General features: G+C 39.8%; 1 long non-coding RNA gene across 1 annotated transcript; it reads right to left on the minus strand.

Annotated features, from left to right (window-relative positions):
* Positions 1-271: 271 nt before the first annotated feature.
* Positions 272-11867, minus strand: LOC129153118 (uncharacterized). The gene is made up of 3 exons (XR_008559313.2): positions 11476-11867; positions 10778-10888; positions 272-884 (listed from the first exon to the last, which is right to left on the minus strand). It is a non-coding gene; the product is annotated as an uncharacterized lncRNA (long non-coding RNA).
* Positions 11868-24663: the final 12796 nt, after the last annotated feature.

Consider the following 24663-nt stretch of genomic DNA (forward strand, 5'->3'; position numbering starts at 1 on the left):
CACACATGCACGCACGCACGCATATACACACACACACACATGCATGCATGCATGCATACACACACACTCGCAGCACCAATCCGCCTGTCAATCCCACGTTCCAGCTTTCCCTCACTCATGAATAAGACCCAGAGATACTTAAACTCCTCCATTTGAAGCAGGGCTTCGTCCCTGACGCGGAGAAGACATTCTAACCTTTTCCGGTTCAAGACCATGGACTTGAATTTAAGAAATGTTCAGATTTCAGATAATCAGAAATAATGGTTAAGTGATTTCTCATTAAAGGACCTCTCACATTTACACACACACCAACTAAAATTGATTTCAACAAGATAAGTGTTTTTGTATTTATGTTTTAATCCCAATGGTGCAACAATGTCATGTGATGACAGAAATGGGAAACTTTTCCTGAATTAGTTAGGGAGCGACGGCACAGGTGTGGGTCAATCAGCTAATCAAGGTGAGAGTGGAAGCACCTGAAGCCCAGGGTGATGGAGTCGGACCTGCAGGAGGTGAGCTGAGCTGCTTTTGTTTGGTTTCTGCTGAAGGTCGTGTCGTTGCTTTGTTAGCGGAACTCCTGGAAGCATCTTGCTGCTCCTGACTGTTGAGTTCAGGACTGGGATGAAGTGTGTGTAATTCATGCTGATGTACGATGGCAGCAGGTGTTTAATCACAAGGAGCTGCAGGTTACAGCAACATTATTGAGATGAATGATGTTTTAATCAGCTGTCGTCTGTTCACTGTCGCTGAGGCGTGATAGGAGAATAAATCTGGACTTCTGTTCCTCTTCCACAAGTTTTACAACCTGTCTTGGTGTTATGTCAGCTACACGCTGATGCCCCTCAATGGACGGTTTAACTGTCTGGTTTGTTGCTGGTTTTGTTCTGAAACGGTAGAAAAGTCATTCTCATCTACTAGAAATACTATTTCAGTTTTCAGGTGTTTTTAGTCTTTTCTCAATTCCTCAGAATAAACTCATCTCGTCATCTTCCACCTATCCGGGCATCTCCCTAGTTGGGCATCATCCCAACTAGGGAGTTCCAGACTGTCCTCTCCCCAGTCACCTCCACCAGCTCCTTCGGTAGGACCCCAAGGTTTTCCTGGGCCAGATGGAGATATACTTTCTCCAACGTGTCCTGGGTCAGCCAGGGGGCCTCCTGCTGGCAGGACATGTTTGAATCAGCTCCCTGGGGAGGCATCCAGGAGGCAACAAGATGCCCAAACCACCTCAACTGACTCCTCTCGTTATGGAGGAGCAATCAATCAGATTTATTTATAAAGTGCTTTTCAAACAAAGTGCTTTACAAAATGACCCCAGATTCCCATAACAGGTTACACACACACACACACGCACACGCACGCGCACGCACACACACACACACACACACACACACACACACACAAATTTTGTTTTTGAGAAGTTAATTTCTGCCAACTAAAGCTATGGTTCCAGGTCTTTGACTTTAAACGTTTTATAACTTTAAATTCCTTTCTTTTTGACTTTCTCATAATTATCATAAATATTTTTATTTCATTCTCAGTTATGCCTTATTTTATCATAGCAATTACTTAAGTTTAATATTTTATTTTAAAATTCATAATTTAAAATTGGAATCTTTTAGTTTCTACATTTAAATTAATTGAACACGAAGTTTACTATAAATCCAAGTGCTGAAGGAGGCTTGACTTGACTTGTACTTTATTTCGAACTAATGTAGAAAACTATTTTTATACAACACAACTCGACACAAAAGCAATCAAATAATGAAGTTCAAAAAGGAGTAGTTAGCAGTAAAACTTGTACATTCCTACCCCCTTCTCACTTATTCTTATCAACTTATCTAAAAATAAAAAAATTAAGAAAAATATCTGTGAAAAGAACAATAATACAGAGTAACAAATAGAATAAACATACTCAACAATCAACTTCTTGTATTATTCCATTTAACCCAGCTCATCAACATAATTATCCAATAGATGTGTTTTGTAGCTCTTCTTAAATTGATTTACCTTTACACATTTTTTCAATTCTTCACTCAATTTGTTCCATAAATAAACCCCATATGTTGTTGTACACATTCTCCTCTTTGTTTTCCTAAGAGTATTACTTAAATCTCATAATTATGACTTTTGTTAAGACTTTTAGAATCATAGCTATTAAACACCATTACCTGCATGTTTTTTGCTATAGGAATGAAGCATAAAGGCTCATTCAATGGGTTCCTCTCATTTTGTTCTCTGAATTATCATTTCAGGAAACTGAATTCAGGACAAGCCTGAGCTTGGGGACGAGGCAGAGGTACACTTTTTACAGGGGCGGATTTAGTAATTTGGGGGCCCAAGGTGAACACAGACATGGGGCCCCTTACACTAAATTTTCGACAATCTTACCTTTAACTGGATTTGCGAAAGTCTCCCCTCTTTTGACATGAGTTATTTTCCCTTTTTATTAGTCCTCCTCTTTTTTCCTGTATTTCTGTCCTTCGTGGTCACTGTCTTCAGATATAAGCCCTCTAGGACACCTGATAGATCGTGTTGATTTGCTTTGAAGTATTTCCATAATTTCATGCTGGCTTTTTATGCTAATTAGCTTCCCCGTTCCGCTATCCACTTTCACTGCGGCGCTGCGCTCCGTTTCAATCAGGCTGTACAGCAGGATTTCCATAACTCTGATTGCTTCATGCTATAGATCGTTGGAAAGCTGCTTTTATGTACTTTTAGAAACCGTTGGAATTTTTTGAATCTGATCAGCCATTCAAAAGTTATAAAACGGAGCATTTTGGATGACAAACTCGGCACATCTCTGAATCTGCGTTGTGATTCTTTGCGCTCAAGACAGAGAATCCCGGTGTCTACCATAATGTATTGTATATGCACGAAAACCCCCATTTTTAATCTTTTCAGCACTTTTGGAATTTTAATGATATCTTGAACAGTTCAGGAATTATGGTAATGAGAAACATGTCCAATCCCGTCTGCGGCGACAGGTTGGTAATAAGAATATTGTGGCATTAACAGAGGGGTGCCGGCGGTCAGGGCTAGGGGGCCCCCCAACACAAGGGGGCCCCAGGCAGCCGCCGACCTATGCCTAATGGTAAAACCGCCTCTGGCTTTTTACTCTTTTTATCACTTGGAAAACTTTTTATCCTTAAAAACATACAGAAGTAAGATAAAAAGCATTTAGAAGAAGGAAACAAACCTTTATGATTTGTTATAATGATCTATCTACGCTGATTTATTTCCCTTCATTCCTCAAACATTAAGTCATAAAATATGAAAAAAAATATTAAATGTCCTGACTCAAACCTCAGAAGCACATTTTTATTTTCTTTATTCTTGACATTAGTTTTATTTATGCTGCGGATACAACTTTATCCTGTGCCTTAGCCTTTTGGGTCTCCATGCAGGAACTGGATGAAAAGTTATCAGTAGCTTTTAAAATCGCTGCTGCTGATTATCGGAGTGCTTTTGTTTTTAAAGCATAATTGCTGTTTGGCTCCATGCGACTCCTCTGCAGGCATTTTTTCTATGTAATTGTGATTAGGTCTCAACATGCTGAGCTTCCATTAGCACAGCTCCAGAACCTGCACGTGAGGAGTTGCTAGTTCAACTCTGCTGGCCCGTTGTCAGACCTTTGCGGCTTCTGAACTGTTCCTCCTGTAGAAATGCCTTCAGGCTGCCACCAGACGTCTTTAAAACCACACAAGGCAAGGGAATTATACTGGAAGTCCGCTCCTTTTTCTAAAACTCCTTTTCATCTCGTTTTTGGCAACTTATTGGAAAAATAATTGAAAACTGAAATGGTATTAAAATAAATGTAAAATGTATTCCCTGGGCTTTCTTGTCTCATCGTTTTAGGAGAATCCGGGGATGAAAATTAAAATCCTAAAATGGGAAAGTTCAGTCCTCTGTGATCTGAGGGAAGAAAAACAGCTGATTGGAACAAAACTTTTGATACTTTTGCTGCTGAACCAACATTTTAATGCTCCTGCTGGCTAAATTACCTACCAGATCAGTAAAATACCTTTTTTCTCCATTTTTGCCTCTAACTAAACCTCAAATCCAAACATGTCTAAACCATTTTGAAAATAAATCACCTGCATTTTGTCATAAAATCAAACACAAAACTGAAAATTTAATAAACTGAATTTTAATTAATAAAATCATGATATGTTTGATGAATCGGAACTAAAAGTCATAGTTGGTAAAAGAAAAATCAAACCTGGTACATCTGAGACGTCTTAAACATTTTAACTGAATTGTAACATTTAACAATTTCACTTTCATGTTTTTGACAATAAAAATAATAAAACTTTAATGTATACACTGATTTTCACATCGGCATCAGAAAATAGTCAGATGAGTCACTGCTAACGCTAACGGGGCCGCTAATGGTGATTCTCTCAGTGATGTTAATGATGATGCTAACAGACACAATGCTACTCATGACCCTAACCGTGGTAATATGCAATGAAAGTGATTCTAATAGAAATGCTATCATTGGTGATCATCATGCTGATGCTTTTATTGACAATATGGACTCTAACTAACCCCTCTGTTGGCGCTGGCGCCTTACTGTTGTTTCCTGTAAGTAGCTTTTTTGTTAGCCTCAAGGGTAACTACTTCTCATTTGTAAGTCGTTTTTGTTACTAGCGTCTGCCGCATACCTTAACATAGCACTGAAACAGATATAGAAAATTGACATTTCTTCCAGTCTGACGGCCGATTATTGACAGAAATTGTGAAAACTGCTTACGACCTAAAGATAATAAGCCAAACGTCCAAATGTGAAGAATTTATTTGAAGATTTGAACTTTTAGCAGCAAAACCTCCATTTAGGGTTGTTAAATGACATTTGTGGTCTTTGAGATTTAGCTTCTTGTGATCAGAGTTCAGGTTTCCGGTTGTTTTCAGCAGAAACTCTTCAAGCTGCCAAAAATGTCTCGAAGCTGCCAACTTAAAAGAGATGCCTCAATTTTCTTAAAGAAACCAGATTTCCTTTTTTATTTCAGTAAAATGATGCAGGAGGTATTCAGCTGATGAGTATGAAACTGTAAGTGTGTGTGTGTGTGTGTGTGTGTGTGTGTGTGTGTGTGTATGTGTGTATGTGTGTGTGTGTGTGTGTGTGTGTGTGTGTGTGTGTGTGTGTGTGTCCGCTAAGCCAAACTGCCTGGCTCTAACAGGATCAACCACTAATCCTTTATCTCCTTAGCCATGGAGGTGGCAGTGTGTGTTCTTAAGTGTGTATGTGATTCCAGTTGAAGGATTGCACCTTGTGTGAGTGCATGTGTGTGCGTGCATGCATATTTGTGCATGTGAGTGTGTGTGTGGGTGCGTATCATAATTAATGACTCGGGGAGCTCAGAGTGGGAGATGCTCTATTAACCTTCTTAAACACGAACACACTCCTGCTCTTCCAGCAGCTCGGTACTAAATTTAACCTGGTAACTGATCCGATACTCAGCTGAACCTCCTTTGGAACTTTTCAGGTTCTCATTAGTTTTTAGTTCTTTTATTCAAAATTCATTAAATGTGATTCTAAACTCATATAAAACTATAATTTTCCTCAGAAAATAAGAAGTTACTGAAGGTTTTTGTCTCGCGTTAAACAGAGTGAACATCTGAATTTAACTCTAAATAAGTTTCTAAACAAAATTTAAAAGTACAAAACCTTTGTAAAATTACTGACATAAAAACACCCTAACTGTTGTGTTTGTTGGGTGTTTTGGAGGGAAAAGTGTAGATGAGTGGCCATGGCATTAATGACGCATCCAGCACAAGTTTTGCTTCTAAAATAAATGTGGTTTTTATTAAAAATGCTGGAAGTTTACTGATGAAGTTGCTTAATGAAAAATAAACCAGTGCCGAAAAAACTCATAAAATAATATTACATTTCCAGGTTTTCCATCATTCTGTAGAAAAAAATTTTTCACTTAGGATTTTTGCTACAAATTGCAACGGTTTTCAGGTTTTGCTTTATTGACTAAATAGATGGATATGGTTGTTGGGCGCCAGTCAGGTCTCCCTCCTGACACATGGGATAAAATAACAAAAAAAACAGTCGTACAAGTTGCAATGGTGAATGAAAATACAATCTCCCGTTACACAAGGAAATATGTTACTAGACATACACCCTTACATTAAGTTGTCTGACCAAAAAAATGAAATGAATGGAGGTAGTAGTCCAGAGGAAAATCAGGTTTGAGCAATTTCACAGATGCAGTTTATTTAGCTGAATTGTCCGAAAGTCTGTGGAGCTTGAAGGCACTTTCTATTTTTTTTCCTGTTTAGGGTGCGGCAGCCAGCTGCGCACAGGTGCAGCAGATTTACAATCAAGAAGAAAAAAAAGTGAGAGGAGCAGTGGAGTGCTTAGCTCCATATTGTCATGACAATTTCAGATCGTTACAAAATGACAAGAAAAACAAATGTTTTGATTGAATTAATTTAGTCAACTTTTGCAAGCATGCTTTGATTATGTTCAGCCTTTTCAAGAACACACACTTGTGACTAAACTCAACAAAAATGGCAGAAAGAAGCCAAAACACACTGGCTGCATCAAGTGTGCATCAAAAAGACTCCCTGAGTATAATTGCCCCTCTGCTGTACAGCACTCAGATGATTTTCAAAGCATTGATGCTCCTGAAATGTTTTATGCATGATGCATTCTTATTTGGACATCCAGGCTCCCGTAGAAGCTTTTCTCTACTTTTCAAGCAGCAAAGTTAGTCCATTTTGGTAGAAGACTTATTCCAAAGACACACCAAGTACGTTTAGGCTCGCTTTAAAGATATTGGCCAGAAGCTAAATTCCTTTGAATGGCATGTGTAAAGAAGTATTAAAACCTCAGATGAAAAAGGTTTTTGGATTTTCATGGCTGGAATTAAAGAAAATCGGATGTTTCTGACCGGCACGGGAAAAACAGAAACTTACTTCCGGTGTAAGCCCTGGGCAGCTGGTGACGTTTCATAAGGAACTCTGCATAAACAACTATAGAAAACAATCCCTGATTCTGGGGTTTCTGCGTTAGCATTATGGCAAAACAATGTGTCATCAGTCAGAGATAGCTTCTGAAGCCTCTGCTAGTCGGTCCGATTTGTTTTTTCTCTAGGACACTGCGAGGAGAACGGATATTGACCAATGCTGACTCTTGCCTGACTCCTGCTGTGGTCGAACATTCTTTTTTATTGATTTATAGCATCATTAGATAAATGTTTTCTGTGTTTATTCGGGGGACTCCATCATGGAGTCCCCATAAGGAAGCATGGGGCTGGCTGGTCATCTAGACCCTGTTCTTGACAAATTGTGACATTTTAGCAGAAAATGCTCATCTTTGAAATTCTGGATCAGCGGCTCACTTATTTATGGCCTTAATGGTCTTGGCTGTTTTTAATGGTTTTCAAAATGAGCCTTTAGTATAAAATACGATTTCATTGAATCATTTGTTTCTGTACTAGAATTCTGGTTTTGGTTTTTCTCATAGCAGCTGATTTATGTAGGTTATTTTTTGAGCTGTTGGGACTTAATTTGTGGTTTTTAATAGGACAGGTTGCTGAATGATGAAGGAAATCTCCCGTCGTGGACTGGAGGTATTGCAAAGCTTATAGGTTGGTGTGTGAGAGCGGGATTAGCATTAGTGTGGATGATAATCCAGTTGAAGGATCGCCTTCCTCTAAATTCCTTTCTGGCTCTGCCGCTGTCCTCTGTATGTGACCAGGATGATGTCCCAGATGCTTTAAAGGACAAACCAAAACATCCACAGATCATTTAGACACAACCAGCTCCTCAATATTTCTTTTCAACCCCCTCTTGGAATTTAAGATGGATTTAATTAATGTGGTTAAAATGTTTAAATCAAGTGGTTCCCAAACTTTTCACCTTTAGAGCTAATAAATACCTGTAAAGAACCTTTTTCACTCTAAATATCCCAGACCGTTTTATGAAGCATTGCTAATAAACCTAATTAACAAAAGTAAGACAGCAAAAACGTGTCAAAAATTACATTTTGGGTGTACAGTCGTGGCCAGAAGTTTCAACAATTACATGACATTTATGCAAAGAGTCAGATTTGCAGTGTTGGCCCTTCTTTTTCAGGACCTCTTCAATTCGACTGGGCATGCTCTCAGTCAACTCCTAGGCCAAATCCTGACTGATATCAGATAACCACTTCTTGGAGTTGGTCAGAATTAGTGGGTTTTTGTTTGCCCACCCGCCTCTTGCGGATTGACAACATGGCCTCAATGGGATTAAGATCTAGAGAGTTTCCAGGCCATGGACCCAAAATTTCAACGTTTTGGTTTCCGAGCCACTGAGTTATCACTTTTGCCTGATGGCACGGTGCTCAGTTGTGCAGGAAAATGCATTGTTCTTCACCAAACAGTTGTTGGATTATTGGAAGAAGTTGCTGTCGGTGTGTTTTGGTACCATTCTTTATTCATGGCTGTTTTTGGGCAAACTTGTGAGTGAGCCCACTCCCTTGGATGAGAAGCAACCTCACACATGAATGGTCTCAGGATGATTAAAGCTTGGTTTATGCTTGACGCATTCACTTTCCGCGCGGTGATGCAGCTCGTGGATGGAATGCGCTTCACAACTCTCAGCGTTTATGGTTCGTGCGGCTCGTCTCTGCGGTGAGCCAATATTCTCTCAAACTGAACGGGGCAGCATGGAGTTCTACGGCATGCACCCAACACTACACCATAGAAGAAGTAGAAATTACTGTTTACAACATGGCATTTCAGCATTTTTAACAGCGTTCTCATCTTTTCCGATAGTGCGAGCTATTTCTCTCCAAGAATTATTAACAACATGTTGATCACGGTGATCTCTGAGAGCTGAATCATACAAATGTCTGTATTTACGAACCTCTGCTATACTAGTTCTTGCCGGTCCGCCATGTTTTTTCCGCGTCCGTCCGTCCGTCCGCATGGTTAGAAATTTTCCGAGGTGCACGTTGCGGAAATTCTGGGCCATATGGAGGCGCGTTGGAGGGGTGTGGTTGTTAAAATGACGCAACTTTTCCGCGCGGAGCCGTGCGGACCTCGCAGACGCGTCAAGCATAAACCAACCTTTACTGTTGGCATGACACAGGACTGATGGTAGCGCTCACCTTTTTGTCTATGGACAAGTCTTTTTCCAGATGCCCCAAACAATCGGAAAGGGGCTTTGTCAGAGAATATGCCTTTGCCCCATTCCTCAGCAGTCCACTCGCCATACGTTTTGCAGAAGATCAGTCTGTCCCTGATGTTTTTCTTTGTGAGAGTGGCTTCTTTCCTGCCCTTCTTGACACCAGGCCATCTTCCAAAAGTCTCCCTCTCACTGTGCGTGCAGATATGCCCACATCTAACTGCTGCCATTCCAGAGCAAGCTTAAAAACTGGTGGCACTCTGATCCCGCAGCTGAATCCTCGTTAGGAGACTATCTTTGCTGGACTTTCTTGGACGCCCTGAAGCCCTCTTAAGAACTGAACCTCTTTCTTTGAAGTTCTTGATGATCCTATAAATTTAGGTGCAACCTTAGTAGCCACATTATCTTTGCCTGTGAAGCCATTTTTATGTAACGCAATGTGGGCTGCACTCCTATCTTTAACCCAGTGGTTACCATTGGAAGAACAATGACTTCAAGAATCACCCTCGTTTTAACATGTCAAGTCTGCCATTCTAACCCAGTCAGCCTGACATAAGGATCTCCAGCCTTGTGCTGATCAACATTCTCACCTGAGTTAACAAGACGATTACTGAATTGATCTCAGCAGGTTCTTTAATGACAGCAATAAAATGCAGTGGAAAGGTTTTTAGGGATTAAGTTAATTTCCATGGCAAAGAAGGACTGCAATTCATCTGATCACTCTTCATATCATTCTGTAGTATATGCAAACTGCTACTATAAAAGCTTAAGCAGCAACTTTTCAAATTTCCCATATTTGTGTCATTCTCAACACTTTTGGCCACGACTGTAACTAAGGTATTAGCATCACTTGAGTTTTAGTGTAACCTCTGTTGATGCTGTCTGGCAGGTACGAAATTTTGATTTCAGAAGTGGGGGGGACACACCCGGCTTGTGCGGATTTGGGGTGGGGGTGTTATGTAAAGACCCTTTGACACGTCACATGCCCATCTCAATAATTTTTCCATCCTCAATATATATATATATATATATATATATATATATATATATATATATATATATATATATATATATATATATCAAAGTTAAAAAATGTACAACTCTATTATCATTAATATTTATTATCATTATTGAAGTGCAGTTTTGGCTGTTGACAATGGATAGGCCATTGTATTTATTGTTTTGGGTCTTTTTTTATTGTTTTTGGTGCAACATTTTCTAACAGGGAGTGAGATTCTTTTTTTTATTTAATTTTTGTTTGTTATTTTTATTCATTTAGAAGTTCTGGTTCTGGACATTTCAATGTTAAATGAAGGTTTATTTGTTGCATTTTAAAGGGTGTACTTGCATTATTATGACATATTAACATTATATTAGTGGTTATTTTGGTCTAGATAATGTTGACAATGATATTGTTTATCATCAACAATTTTTTTGGACAAAATATCATCCAGCAAAATTTGTTACTTTCCCAGGCCTAGTCAAAAGTATAAAAAGTATTTATACATAAACGGTCCCTCCTGAGATCTGGCCGTTATTTCATTTGCTGTGTTAGAGGACATGCTGAACTAATGTTTTACACATGATCATCACCCTAACATTTGTCACAATGATCAATTTTATGTCTATCGTATCTTCATTATTTCAACCTCACCTGTGAGCCTCCAGCCTCTGCTCCATCTCCTCCAGGCTCTCGTCCTCCATCTCCTACAGCCTCTCCTGCTGTACCTTCACCGGTCTCTCCTCCTGCATCTCTGTCGGTCACCTGAAAAAAAGATGCATGAACTATAAACAGTGGGAGATTTTGGAATGGAACAAACAGAAATATTTACAGGATGGTTCTAGTATGATTCACAATTATTATTAATATAATGTGTAAATTATTCATTACCAATTTGAGTGTATAAAAACATATTAAATATGTTTTTTCCCTTAAAAGTGTTTAAACAGTTGTTGCATTTCAACACACAAAAAATAAATGGAAAAAATAAGATAAATCTAATGAAAAGTGTACATCTTTGACATTAAGCTTAAAAAAATCTGTTGACGATGATACTGTTCATTTTTCAGAGCTTTTTAATGTGAAAATATGCATTGCAATAGATAAGTTTACAATAAAGTTAAATGATAAAAGTTTTGAAGTTACACTTCTACTACTACTACTACTAGTAATAATAATTATGATGATAATAGTAATAATAAAAACATAATAATTATAATAATACGAATAAATTGTGTCTGAGGAGTCAGTTATGTGGAGGAGATGAGTTTGTAAAAGTTAGTTTTGAGTATGTTTGTGAAGGAGGAGGTGAGTCTGAGCTTAATGCAGGGGTGTCACATGTTCCAACTTACGTTTTGACTTTGAAAGAAGTCTCTTATATCCACTTTTGTTTCTTGACATGCTGCCGCCTGGCTGTGCATAACTACCAAACACTCACAAATGAACACTTATTCAAATGTTGTGTAATGGAAGCTGAGCTGAGCTCTGATATTACACAGCGTCTAGTTGACGATGTGACTCAGTACCGGTGTTCCCTAGCGGCTCCAAACTAGCAAAACAACGTGAGCACGTTCTGTTTACTACTTGGAGTGACAGCAGCAACAGCCAATAATACGTTAGCAAGTATCAGCAGAGCCAATAGATTAGCTTTTGGGTGGGTCTAATAGGAAACCGGTTTCCGTTTCGGTCCTAGTGCTCAACCAAATCCATTTAATGGAGCGTAACATTGTTTTTTGACGGAAAAAAGTGAAGGGGACCGAAACTGCCTTTTGAAAAAGTGGGGGGGACATGTCCCACCCGTCCCCCCCCAAAATTACGTCCCAGCTGTCTGGTAACTGTTTTGCTGGTGAAGGTTCTCAGTCATCCAGGTCATGGCAATCCAATGTTTAGGCATTTTCCTAAGCGCATCCTAAAGTAGGCGTTGTAACCTTTCTTGTATTTAGCTTTTTATATATATATATATATATATAGATACTTTCACGTTGTGGTTCCACTTCTTTACTTTTTTCAACTAATGTTTTTCCCACTTATCTGTATTTTTTAAACTCTTTTTGGCCTCACTTTAATTTGTCCTCCTCTCAGACTCCCATTTCCATTCCACTTAAATGACTTTGTTTTATCTTATTTATTTTCTCTTTTCTGCCTTAAATGGAGCGTCTTGCCCCACAGATGTGTAACAAATGAAATCTAAATATTCCAGGTATTGTACAGCTGACACGGCTCAGCTGATTACTGTTAGAAACGGTGAGTGAGGTGACGAAAGCTGATTGAGCTCTCTGTTCTGCAGCATGCACGGTGCTCTGCTGTCATAACAGCTTATGTAAAGCACTGGCACGCGTCCCTCTGTGGTTAACGGGTTTAGACACCTCCTGATCCTCCCCTGGCGTCACTTCTGACACCGACACTTTGTGTGCTCCTCCACGTCGGGCCTCTCAGTGGCGACTAAAAAGGATTCACCTCCCCTGACTCACAAATACTCGAACAAAGACGCGTCTAATGGATCCGTCAGTAAAACCACAGCAGTTACAGCCGCTTCAATCCGGCATGGTTTGCTGCTTTTGTTCACGTTTGACAGGTTTTGCTGAAGCTCAAGTTCAAACACAAAAGAACCAAACTAAAAATAAATAAATGTGAAGAATTAAAGCACCTTTTCTGCTATTTTGAAAACATATGTGGAGAAGCTGTGTGCAAGAACACACCTGCACTGCAGTGTGTGAAGTGCATTGTGTTTTAACTTGAGAAAAGCTGTTAAAGCTTTTAAAGAGATTAGCATGCACTGGTGCAGGACATCCATCAGCTCTACCGTCTTCAAACATGCGGTCTGATTTCTGAGCCAGACGAGGACGTCAGACCAGTAAAATGTTTCCCAGCCGCAGGAACATTCAGATTCATTTATTTTTATCATCAAACCTTGAATTTCCAGGATGGTTGTGCATCGGACAGCTCTTAGAATTCATATAAGGTAAGCTGAGTCCATAAAACAAACAAACCTGACCATTACCTGGCGAGGCCTTTCAGGGGCGCTCACACATGAGGTCCTTTCTAAAGTTTTAATCAACAATCTGTCTCTAAGGATCGAGGTCAGACACATTATCTCTTAACGAAGAGCCTCTTCCTCATGAGCCAAAAGGATTAATGAAGGTGGACTCGGTGTGAGCAGGTCAGTTTGACCTAAACCGGTCCGAAAGACAACAACTTTTTTAAACGTTTGTGTAATTTACTGGTTTCCCAAAATCTGAGAGGAAATGAAACACAAAATTAGGTTTGGAAACCAAAGTGATTCTTATAAAATCTGAGTGATGCTGGTTTTATTTGTTGAAGACGAACTTCACTCATGATTTTAATACATCTGCAGTGGTCCCTCATAGGAATGAATGCCTTGTCAGTGACTGGGCAAGAAAAGCTGCAGTGCTCCTGTTTCAGCATGAAGAATTCAGCCAGAGAAGAAAGTAGCTCCACGAATAACACAAGCCTGGAGGAGTTCTGGTGTGTGGTGGAGTTGCTAATGCCAACAGTTAGCATCTACTAGTCGAGATGTTCTCTGCTGTTTCCTGGAAGCTAATAAAACAGCCTTCCCCGTCATGAGTCAAGATGGGTGAGTCCATGTCCATGAATGTTAAGTGACGTGTGACGTAGACATGTCAGGCTTTTCTAATCCTAGAGGAGACTATTTTCACATTCAGCCTGCATGAAAAACTCAGAGACCCATTATCATCAGAAATAATTAAAAATGATTTCTCAGTAAATGGCCGGTGTTTGATATAGTACTTTTTAGAGTCCTGGAACCCCCCAAGGCGCTTTACAACACAATCAGTCATTCACCCGTTCACACACACATTCACACACTGGTGGGGATGAGCTACAATGTAGCCACAGCTGCCCTGGGGTGCACTGACAGAGGCGAGGCTGCCGAGCACTGGCGCCACCGGTCCCTCCGACCACCACCAGCAGGCAACGTGGGTTAAGTGTCTTGCCCAAGGACACAACGACAGCGACAGACTGAGCGGGGCTCGAACCTGCAACCTTCCGATTACGGGGAGAGCACTTAACTCCTGTGCCACTGTCGCCCAGTGAACCTCCAGATGTAAATTGTTTTAAGGGTAGGAGTTTCCAGTTCCAGGGTTGGAGAAGCTTTTGTGCGAAACACAAAGTTCCTCCTCCTGGATGTCTTTGTCCTCCTGATTGTGGACACAGAAGCCAGTCCAACATGTCCAGGTGTCGTTCCTTTAGTCTGGTTTAACAGAACCTAAAACTCCACTGACAGATTCCAGATTCAGCCATGTTTGTTCAGAAGTTAGTTTGTTAATTAATCTTGTGTCTCCGAGGGTGTTTGTGTGAAATGTCCTCATGATGCTGATACTTTTCTGCTCAGTTAGCTTTGTTAACATTGGAGTCCAGTCTCTGTTACCATAGTGACCTAGAGTCCAGTCCCTGTTACCATGGAGTCTGGTTTCTCTTACCATAGTGACATAGAGTCCAGTCTCTGTTACCATGGAGTCTGGTTTCTGTTGCCATAGTGACCTAGAGTCCAGTCTCTGTTACCATGGAGTCTGGTTTCTGTTGCCATAGTGACCTAGAATCCAGTCTGGTTTCTGTTACCATAGTGATCTAGAGTCCAGTCTCTCTTAGCATGGAGTCTGGTTTCTCGTTGATCCATCCCTGTCTAGAGACCTAATGAGCATCATTTGTTGGTGTGTCAGGTACCTGAGCACTGTTTGTTCAAGACAAAGTTCACTGAGAAACCATTTTTACTAATAATCTTTAAATAAGTTTGGTCACTCTTAGTTTAACATGCAGGCTAAAAGTGAAAATAATCTACTACCCCACCTCCTGCAATAGCCGCTGATAGAAAACAGACGGGAAACTCTCTGGTTACAAAAGCCACACAGAGCTACGTCACACTGAAAATTAGCATTCGTAGACTCACATCTTGATTTGCATCTTGAAAGGTTGTTGTTGGTTTAGCATCCAGGAAACAGCAGAGCACATCTCTGCTAGTAGAAGCTAGCCTTTAGCATTAGTATCTCCACAACATGGCAGAAATTCCTCAGGCTTGTGTTAATTCTGAAGATGAAACATCAATATTTCAAAGTGACTGGAGTAGGTGGTAGAGTTGGTTTTTATCAAGGTTCCCACCGTTAAAAAGTTTGCTATTCTTCCTGGGGCCATTGCATCATCAAATGATCATAAATAATACATCAACACTGAGCAAGCCAGCAGACAACCATAGGCTTTACATACAACATTCATACGACTATACAATGTGATTTCAAAACAGACAAAATAATTGAGCAACGAGAAGACAAACCTAAAATAAAAATAACTAACTAAACTATCATAAATATTCACATCATTTTCCAATGTTATGTAAAATAAATATAAATAATATCAACCTTTTACAAAAACCACACGTGATTCTGCGCAATAAAGAATTGTAGTTAACCATTCCACGCCGCCATCGCTCTATGATGTCCTGACCTCTGAATATAATCAGACCGTCCTTCAGCAGTATGATTAGTAGAATCTTGTTGCTCATCCCAAAATGATGTCAGCTGGCTGTAAAGTATTTTAGTAGGTTGTTTAAATTAGCTTTTGTAATATTAGTCCAAATAACTGAACAATAGATTCAACTAATAGTTTTCGACTTTTATATGGTATACAGTTTTTGCAATCCGAACCATTGCCATAATCTTCCCCATCTTATTTAACATTTTTACTGATTGTCTTCATGACCTGGGGCCTCATTTATCAAGCTTGCTTACGCACAAAACGGGGTCGGAGAACTGCGTAAGCAACTTTCCACGCAAACTTTGGAATTTATGAAAGAAAGCTTAGCGGAAAAATGTGCTCAACTTTAAGTTGACTAAGGACCTGGCTTATGCACATTTTGGACATAGAGAGCACCTGCAGTGCTGCTGCTGAGAAGGATAAAATTATGAAATCCTGCAGCATTATCACTTGTACTGCTTCGTTTTCACACAGAACAAACCCCCCCCCCCACCCACACACACACACACACACACACACACACACACACACACACACACACACACACACACACACACACACAGCCTGAAGCGCAGAATACGGAATGCAGAAAATCAGCAGGGGGACAGATTGAGACAGAATGTCATGCGTCTGTGACAGTGTGAGCGTCCTGTCACTGTGACCCGATTGATCATGCACCCTGGCTACTTGGACGAGGGAGATCTCCGTTTGGCTGACTTGTTGGCACACGTGACTTTCACCTGGGAGTCTGGGGATTGAATCCTGATCGGATCATTTTTTTATATCCGCCACTCTGAAGAACTCAGCATTGACGGCTTCAGCAGCGCTGTGCCACTCTGTGGATTTTCTCTTATTTGTTTTGCAAAAGCACTGCCTTTCATTTCTCCACCTCACCCACAAGTACCTGAATTTCTGCTTGTGAAATAACGCTTCCTTGATCTGCGATCATGATCTAAATGCTGCAACAAGCCGGCTTATGTATATGCATGAGGTCCTCGAGGCACTTTGCATCGACCATTTATGGCAGAAAGTGGGCGTGGTGAGGGTGGGATGTGACTAAAAAGCAGCTGAGAAACTTTCTAGATAGTTTCTGATTTACGAAGCGGAGATAGCGTGCAGCTGTGCGTACTCCATGTTTGATAGATCACAAACCTACTTGATGTAAACTGAGCTTAAGTACGGTTTTAGTAAGGATTCTATGCAATGTTTGACAAATGAGACCCCTGAACTGTACTGGAATGTTTACTGTGTGAAGTGCCTTGAGACGACTCTTGTTGTGATTTGGCGCCACACAAACTTAAATTGAATTGAACTGAATATCCATTTCACTTGACTTTTCCAACTGAGAGTCACACTGCCAATCAGGCAAGATGTCTAAAAACCTGTGTTTTGGGGTATCGGTGTCAAACCTCAATTCTGTCCCTTTCCACATCAATTTTCAACCAGTGCTGCTGCTGCTTATCAGTAGATAAAACATTTCTTTCTTCAGTAACTATTATCCCTGTGAGGCTGTAAAAGTCCTGACAATCAACTGTTGATCTCATCGATGAAGATTATAAACTAATCAGCTTCAGATTAATATAATTAGAGGTAAAGGAGCATCATTGTTTGGCAGACCTTCCTAACCCTCACCTGGACTTCTTCTGCACACCTTCTGATTGGATTGACTCCTTCAACCGAGTTGGAAGAAAATTAGAAAAGAGCAGCAGGACGTTCTGGAAGAATCACTTAAACTATATGTTCTTGATGTTTCATTGTCCCTTTCATTTGGTTGCCTTAGTTTGGGCTTTTACTTTGAAAGGCATGACATTAATTCCCCACCTGTTTGTGAGAGACTCACCTGTGATGGCCTTTTAAATGGCTTGACCTCTTCAGCAAGACCAGACTGTGCAGTAAACAGATCCAACAATGACCCGCTGACTCTCTGGACACACATTAGCATTAGTCAGGGACAGACCTGAACGTTTTATTTGGCTTATTTTTCCACACGTTATGGATGATTCTGCACGTCTGTTGCTGCAGGGTTTTATCGCTGTTCCTGATTCGTTCAGTGAACTCCCAGTTGATTTGTGAATCCCTGAACCCAAAAGCGTGTGAATTCCAAACGATGGGTCGTATTTATTTAAACTTTCGCATATTCTAACACATTAGAAATAACGACGTCAATGAAATTCACATTACAAACAGAATCTTAACTGAAATGAGTCCAGTTTGCAAAAAGATAAAAATAAAAAATAAAAACAGTTTTGTTTTTGTAATTTTTTTATTTCTGAAGTTTGTTTGGAACAAAAAGACAAAAAATTAAAATAGCTTCACACCAGTATACAAATATTTATTGACTGAAGTTAATCCACTCCTTAGACTTGGGTTACAGTTCATGAATTATGCACCCAAATATTGAAGCATCTCATGAATTATACAGTGTTTATCCAGAAAGCTCAATCTTCACACTTCTGAAGTCCTCTCAAGTCGACTTTGTTTGTTGGCTGTTCCAGGTCAGAACCTAAAAGAAGTTTCTCCTGTTTCTGTTTATTAACTGGGCTCTTTTGAAATGTTTTTTTAGATTTAAAGGTGTTCTTTGTGGAGACAGTTTAAAATGTCCATTATCTGCCCAACAACAAGACAATTCATTAAAGGAAAACACGTTTTTCTGATAGTGATATAGGTCAAGTCGCATATACGTAGGCATGACAGTTGACCTTATTAAATATGCTCACCACTGCCAACAAGTAGCTTCTACAGATATTTAGCTAACAATTCATGTAGCTGCTAGCCCAGATGCATGCTATCCCAGACAGATGCTAACCCAAACACACGCTATCCCAGACAGATGCTAACCCAAACACACACTATCCCAGACAGATGCTATCCCAGATACATGCTAGCCCAGACGTATGCTAGCCCAGACACACACTATCCCAGACAGATGTTATCCCAGATGCGTGCCCGCCCAGGTGCATGCTTGCCCAGACACACGCTATCTCAGACACATGCTAACCCAGACACACGCTATCCCAGGCAGATGCTATCCCAGATGCATGCTCGCCCAGGCGCATGCTATCCCAGACACATGCTCACTCAAGCATATGCTATCCCAGATACATGCTAGCCCAGACATGCTCACTCAAGTATGTGCTATCCCAGATACATGCTAGCCCAGACACATGCTCACTCAAGCATATGCTATCCCAGATACATGCTAGCCCAGACATATGCTAGCCCAGACGCATGCTATCCCAGGAACATGTTGGCCCAGACCCATGATAGCCCTAGCATATTTGCCCAGGCACATGGATAAATGAAGCTAAAATATCCATCCTCCATTGTGTCTGGAAGCTCCGCCTACTCACCGGCTCAATGTAAAATTGTGCACATAACTAATTATAACTAATCGAACAGGTGTCTGCAACCTGTAGCTCTTGAGCCATATCTGGTCATTTAGACCCCTTGATGAGCCCGAATAACATTTCTATTTAAGTCAAGAAGAAAGGGATGTTTAGATTTCAGTCTAAGTATCTGAAGCCTAAATTGTCCATTAACCTGAAGGGGGTGGGACTTGCTTCTAATTGACCCTTTGCACGTGATGTCACGCCACTCATGTGACTGCCTCCTTCACCATGATGGACGGCAAAAAGACCGTTTACACCTGTTGAAACTCCAGTGAAGCTATTCAAAACAAGCCAGTTTGTAGCCTTTTATCACTTTTATTTAGTGTATTTGACAGTAAAATGATTTTAGCTTGCCGCGTTGTTGGCTGCACTAACAGACAAGCATGTAAACTCATTTTGTATTTTTAATGACTTTGATGGAGACTGAGAACGGAGATGAACTGCAGCGATCAATCGAGTGGAATTGCAGCCCTCAGATTTGCAGCGAACATGTTTTTACCGGGTAAGATTAACGTTCATTTATTTCACGAGGAAGACAGGGACAGGGATAAATGTGATGTGTTTATACAAGTTATTGATAATCCTGATGGATGGGTATTTCACCACGGAGGATGCACGCCGTCCACTGTAGTGTAAAGCGAGATAATTATTAACAATATTAAAGCTCTGATGTATGATTACGTGTGATAAAATTACGTTATTTATATGAGTGTCGCTGTTCAGAGATCTTCTCATTCCGGCGTGAGAGCAGCAGCTGAACCCAGTAACACCACCAGCAACAGAAACTGGTAGGGATCCGGACTATTTAAAAATCAGCTTTGGTGTAAAGTGAAACGCTGTTTACAACATAATGCTATAAATCCAGGGGGGTGAATTTAGGCAAAGTCAGAAACATGTTTACATCGGTGAACAGCTGCAGAGAGAACGTAAGCTAACGTTAAGCTAGTTAACAGTATGAGCCCCGGCTAGATGCGCTACTTCTTCTGATGACTGAACTGGACATGAACTAGTTGAAGGAATGCTGGAGGAGTTTTGTTTTTGTTTTGATCGCAAAAACAATTTCAGGCTCTACTTTTCCCTTTGTTTAGTAATCATGTCGCTCACTGTTGCATGCTTTTGCCATCCAGCATGGTGGACCCACGTGATTAGGTGACAACGGTGCAAAGGGTCAATAGCTATTGCTGGTTTTTCTTCACCTTTAAACATCACACTCGTTTGTCTAATTGACATATTTTAATGATTCCCACATGAAAACGGAGGACATTAGTAACTGATCACAAACATTTCTTTTGCTTCAGTTTTATTTTAAAATGTTTTTTTTATTCATATCAAACCAGTAAATGGGAACAAATCAAGCAGATATTTTAGATAAATGAACATTAAAATGCTTCCTGTGAATCTCCAAGGAGACTCACCGGGGGGCTGATTTCTCCAGCTCACGCAGGTTAGAATGTAATTTAATAAAAATGAGGCCAATTCACAGTCATGTCTGTACCCCCTGAGATCTTTTCAGTCTTCAGTTAAAATCATTTTATTTCATTTTAATAGTTCTGATAGACCTGAGAAATGATCCAGCTCTTAATTTTGTAGGGTTTTTCCACTAAACTCTAATTATTAAATCATAAGTTGTGTAATAGAAAATGTAAGAATTATGTCTTGTTTTTGTCACATAATCAGTGGGTATTTCTAAAGTTCCAGGAATGGGATGTAAAAGCAGATCCCTGAGGTTAATGGATGTGATAAAATAGTTTATGGTTTGAGTTCTAAGTATAACCGTGTTCCAGTAATACAAAACTCTAATGGCTGAGCTCGTCAGAGGACACGTGTGGCATAAAAACTCTTATTGGCCTCTAAGAGACACAGACTGTATGACTCATCAGGCTGGTGGGAGGGTAGACCTTCATCTGTGTGTGTGTGTGTGTGTGTGTGTGTGTGTGTGTGTGTGTGTGTGTGTCAATATCAGCGAGGACGTTTGTGTCGTAAAACCTGTCCTTAATCAGACTACGACTGTGTTGCTAATGAATCCAGACATGTCTGAATCCCGTTTGACCTCCAAGCTGCTTTCTCTCTTAGCTGCGACTTTCGGTTACTCATTAGAAAGGAACTACGCAAATTATGTAGTTGGAATGGCTTTGAATTTATACACAACAATCCTGCAGCATCATTGACAAATGATGATAGTTACGGTGCTGCATCTTAATAAGTCTCAGCTTTGTCTCCAACCCCTCCCAAAGTTGCCCGCTTTGAACCAAGCAGAGAAAAAGACCTGTGATTATTTTAACAAGCAAATTTATTTAGTCCCATGTGAAGAAATGAAGAAACCCTCAAACACATAAAAAGATTTGTTGTGTGTTTCATGTTCACACCAAAGGTGGGCATGTCAGATTGCACTTAGAAATTTTGGAATGAGTTGTAGCATGCTAAATGAAGGAAAGTGAGCTGAACCAGCAGAAAACTTTCAATTTGATGCATCATGTTTGGTATCACTAGCAAACAGCTTTGAATTAATCACATTTACAAATGTAATTAGATTGTGTTGCAGGCTAGTTAATTCTGTCCCTGGAATATAGAACCACATCTCATCCGTTTGCAGAACTGAGTGCGTGATGATATATCAGGTACAGGAAGGGACGTCCAGTTGATTATATGTGAACCTTTTCTGAAGCTTTGAATGAAAGGGGATGGTTAACTTTAGTGTTGTTGGTAACAACGACCCAAATGACCACTTGAGTGGACGGGTAGGTCGTGTGTCTCCAAGCATTTAGCGTTTTTCAAGACTGAAATGTTCAGAAGTGGTGAAACATCCCAAGAAGATGTCTGAGGTCTTCTGAGAATCCTCACCAGTGATGGGTTTGATGGTTTGATGGTGAGTGCCATGGTTCCATCTGACCTCTGCAGACCCAGAAGAGACTTTAAAGTCTGGTCTGAGGAGGAAAATCAGCGAATGAGTTTCTGTTTTTCTATACATAAAGTTTCCCAAACATGATGCTAATTTTAACCTCCTGTTCTTGGATTTGTCTTTTATAATGTACCTGTTCTCATACCTGTATGTGGGGGTGATGAGAATAAGTTGACACACTCTCGAGCCTTATTAAAATTAACATACTTTACTTAAATCCTATGCTAAGACGCTGAAGACCTCCGTTTATCTGTGCATGAGACAGAAAAGAAGGAGGAGGTGTGTGTGTGTAGCTTTAGTGCATGTCAGTGGTTTTACTGAGTATCACATTAACACACATAACACTGAATGGAGTCTGTGAAAGCTAATTACTACCAAGAATCCTGTCTGAAACTAAAATGTGTTTATGTTTTAACATTCATATTCCCCTGTTGTTTGAGTTAGCTTCTGTCATTAAGTTTATTCAGTAAAATGAGTTAATTTTACATAATACTGGATCTCAACAATCACCTAAAAATGGATTTTGATGCCAATATCAACACAAAATGAGCATTACTCACCACAAATATATATATATATATATATATATATATATATATATATATATACATACATAGGTTCATTATTGTGTGTAATGTATTGATAAACAGACTTTCATATATATTAGATTCATTGCACACATCTGAAGTAGTTCAAGCCTTTTATTGTTTCTAATATTGATGATTTTGGCATACAGCTCATGAAAACCCAAAATTCCTATCTCTAAAAATTAGCATATCATGAAAAGGTTCTCTAAATTAGCTATTAACCTAATCGTCTGAATCAACTAATTAACTAAACACCTGCAAAGATTCCTGAGGCTTTTAAAAACTCCCAGCCTGTATTGAGTACATAACTGGACATAATTATTTGAACGTTGACTTTTTTGTATTAAAAACACTTTTCTTTTATCGGTTGGATGAAATATGCTAAATTTTTGAGATAGGAATTTTGGGTTTTCATGAGCTGTATGCCAAAATCATCAATATTTGAAACAATAAAAGGCTTGAACTACTTCAGTTGTGTGTAATGAATCTAATATATATGAAAGTCTAATGTTTATCAGTACATTACACACAATAATGAACTTTGTCACAATATGCAAATTTTTTAGAAGGACCTATATATATATATATATATATATATATATATATATATATATATATATATATATATATATATATATATATATATATATATAAAGTTAAAGATTGTATATTATGTGGATCAATGGATCATTGAATGGATGGATGAGAGTGGGTGGGTGGATGGATGGATGGATGGATGGATGGATGTTTAATGGGTGGATGGATGAATGGATATTTAATGGGAGGATGGGCAGATGCTTAATGGGTGGGTAGGTGGGTAGATGGATGGATGGATGGATGTTTAATGGGAGGATGGACGGATGCTTAATGGGTGGGTGGGTATATGGATGGATGGATGTTTTAATGGGTGGATGGATGGATGTTTTAATGGGCAGGTGGGTGGATGAATGGATGTTTTAATGGGCAGGTGGATGGATGGATGGATGGATGTTTAATGGGTGGTTGGGTGGAGGGATGGATGGGTGGATGGATGGATATTTAATGGGTGGATGGATGGATATTTAATGGGTGGATGGATGGATGGTTGGATGTTTAATGGATGGATGGATAGATGGATGTTTAATGGGCGGGTGGGTGGATAGATTGATGGATGTTTTTATGGGCAGATGGATGGATGGATGTTTGTTTGGGTGGGTGGGTGGATGGATGAGTGTAGGGATGGGTGAATGATAGATGGATGATAGTAAGAAAGCAGAGCCTGAGAGGGGATGAAGGAGAGCAGTGGGTTTAGAGCCTCTTAACCATGAAAGCAGCTTTTCCACTTGTTTGGAAGCCGAGCTTTGCTCTCTAAATAACCATCTTCTGTGACATGGAGACACCGAGGGCTAAAACCCACTTAAACGCCTAAAATTAGAGAGAAAAACATGCGTCTGTCTTTACTTTGCAGCCTCGATGCACTCAGAGAACTTTATATTCAGATTTTTTATCTCATCTTACGACGGGCATCCGTCATAGGCTGAGAGGCTGGATGATGTTCATAGTGTATATACCACAGACACATTTTCCAGAACTCTTCTGAGTTATTCCATGGTGAGATGCTGGCCCAAAAATAATTGAGTTTATTTAGCCAGTTTCAATCTCTTTCATTAAAGATTCCATATCATGCTATTTTAAACCTTTGAGAGCAAAGATAGGCACAGTAGATGATAAAATATTACCTTTGGCACTGTTGAAATGGAAACCTTTAAAGTGACTGTGTGCATAGTCCCTGGCAGTAGGGGGCAGCACATACCTAAATCATTGCAAGCAAGGTGTATTTTTGTGTTCAAGTAAGACTTTAAAATCCCTGGGATTGCAACCACTTGCAAAATTACAGGCACATCAGAGTTCCTTTCATCATTAGCAGCAAGTGAAGAGGTAAATGTTTTAAACTACAACGTTTATGAATGATGGAAGTTTTGTAACTGTTTGTTACAAATCAGTAAATGCATTTTGTCCTCACGGGTTTCCGTAGCAGGAAACATAGCATCTAATATGGCGTTGCCCAGTGACTTAGACCCGCTCCCATTGATTTTAGAACAGATTTTTATGGTTACATGGTATGAAAGTGTCAATATTTTAGAACAACTGGGCGTCATTTAATTCATTTTCAACATT

The sequence above is a fragment of the Nothobranchius furzeri genome, chromosome 3, assembly GCF_043380555.1.
Source record: "Nothobranchius furzeri strain GRZ-AD chromosome 3, NfurGRZ-RIMD1, whole genome shotgun sequence".
In the NCBI taxonomy this organism is placed as follows: Eukaryota; Metazoa; Chordata; class Actinopteri; order Cyprinodontiformes; family Nothobranchiidae; genus Nothobranchius; species Nothobranchius furzeri.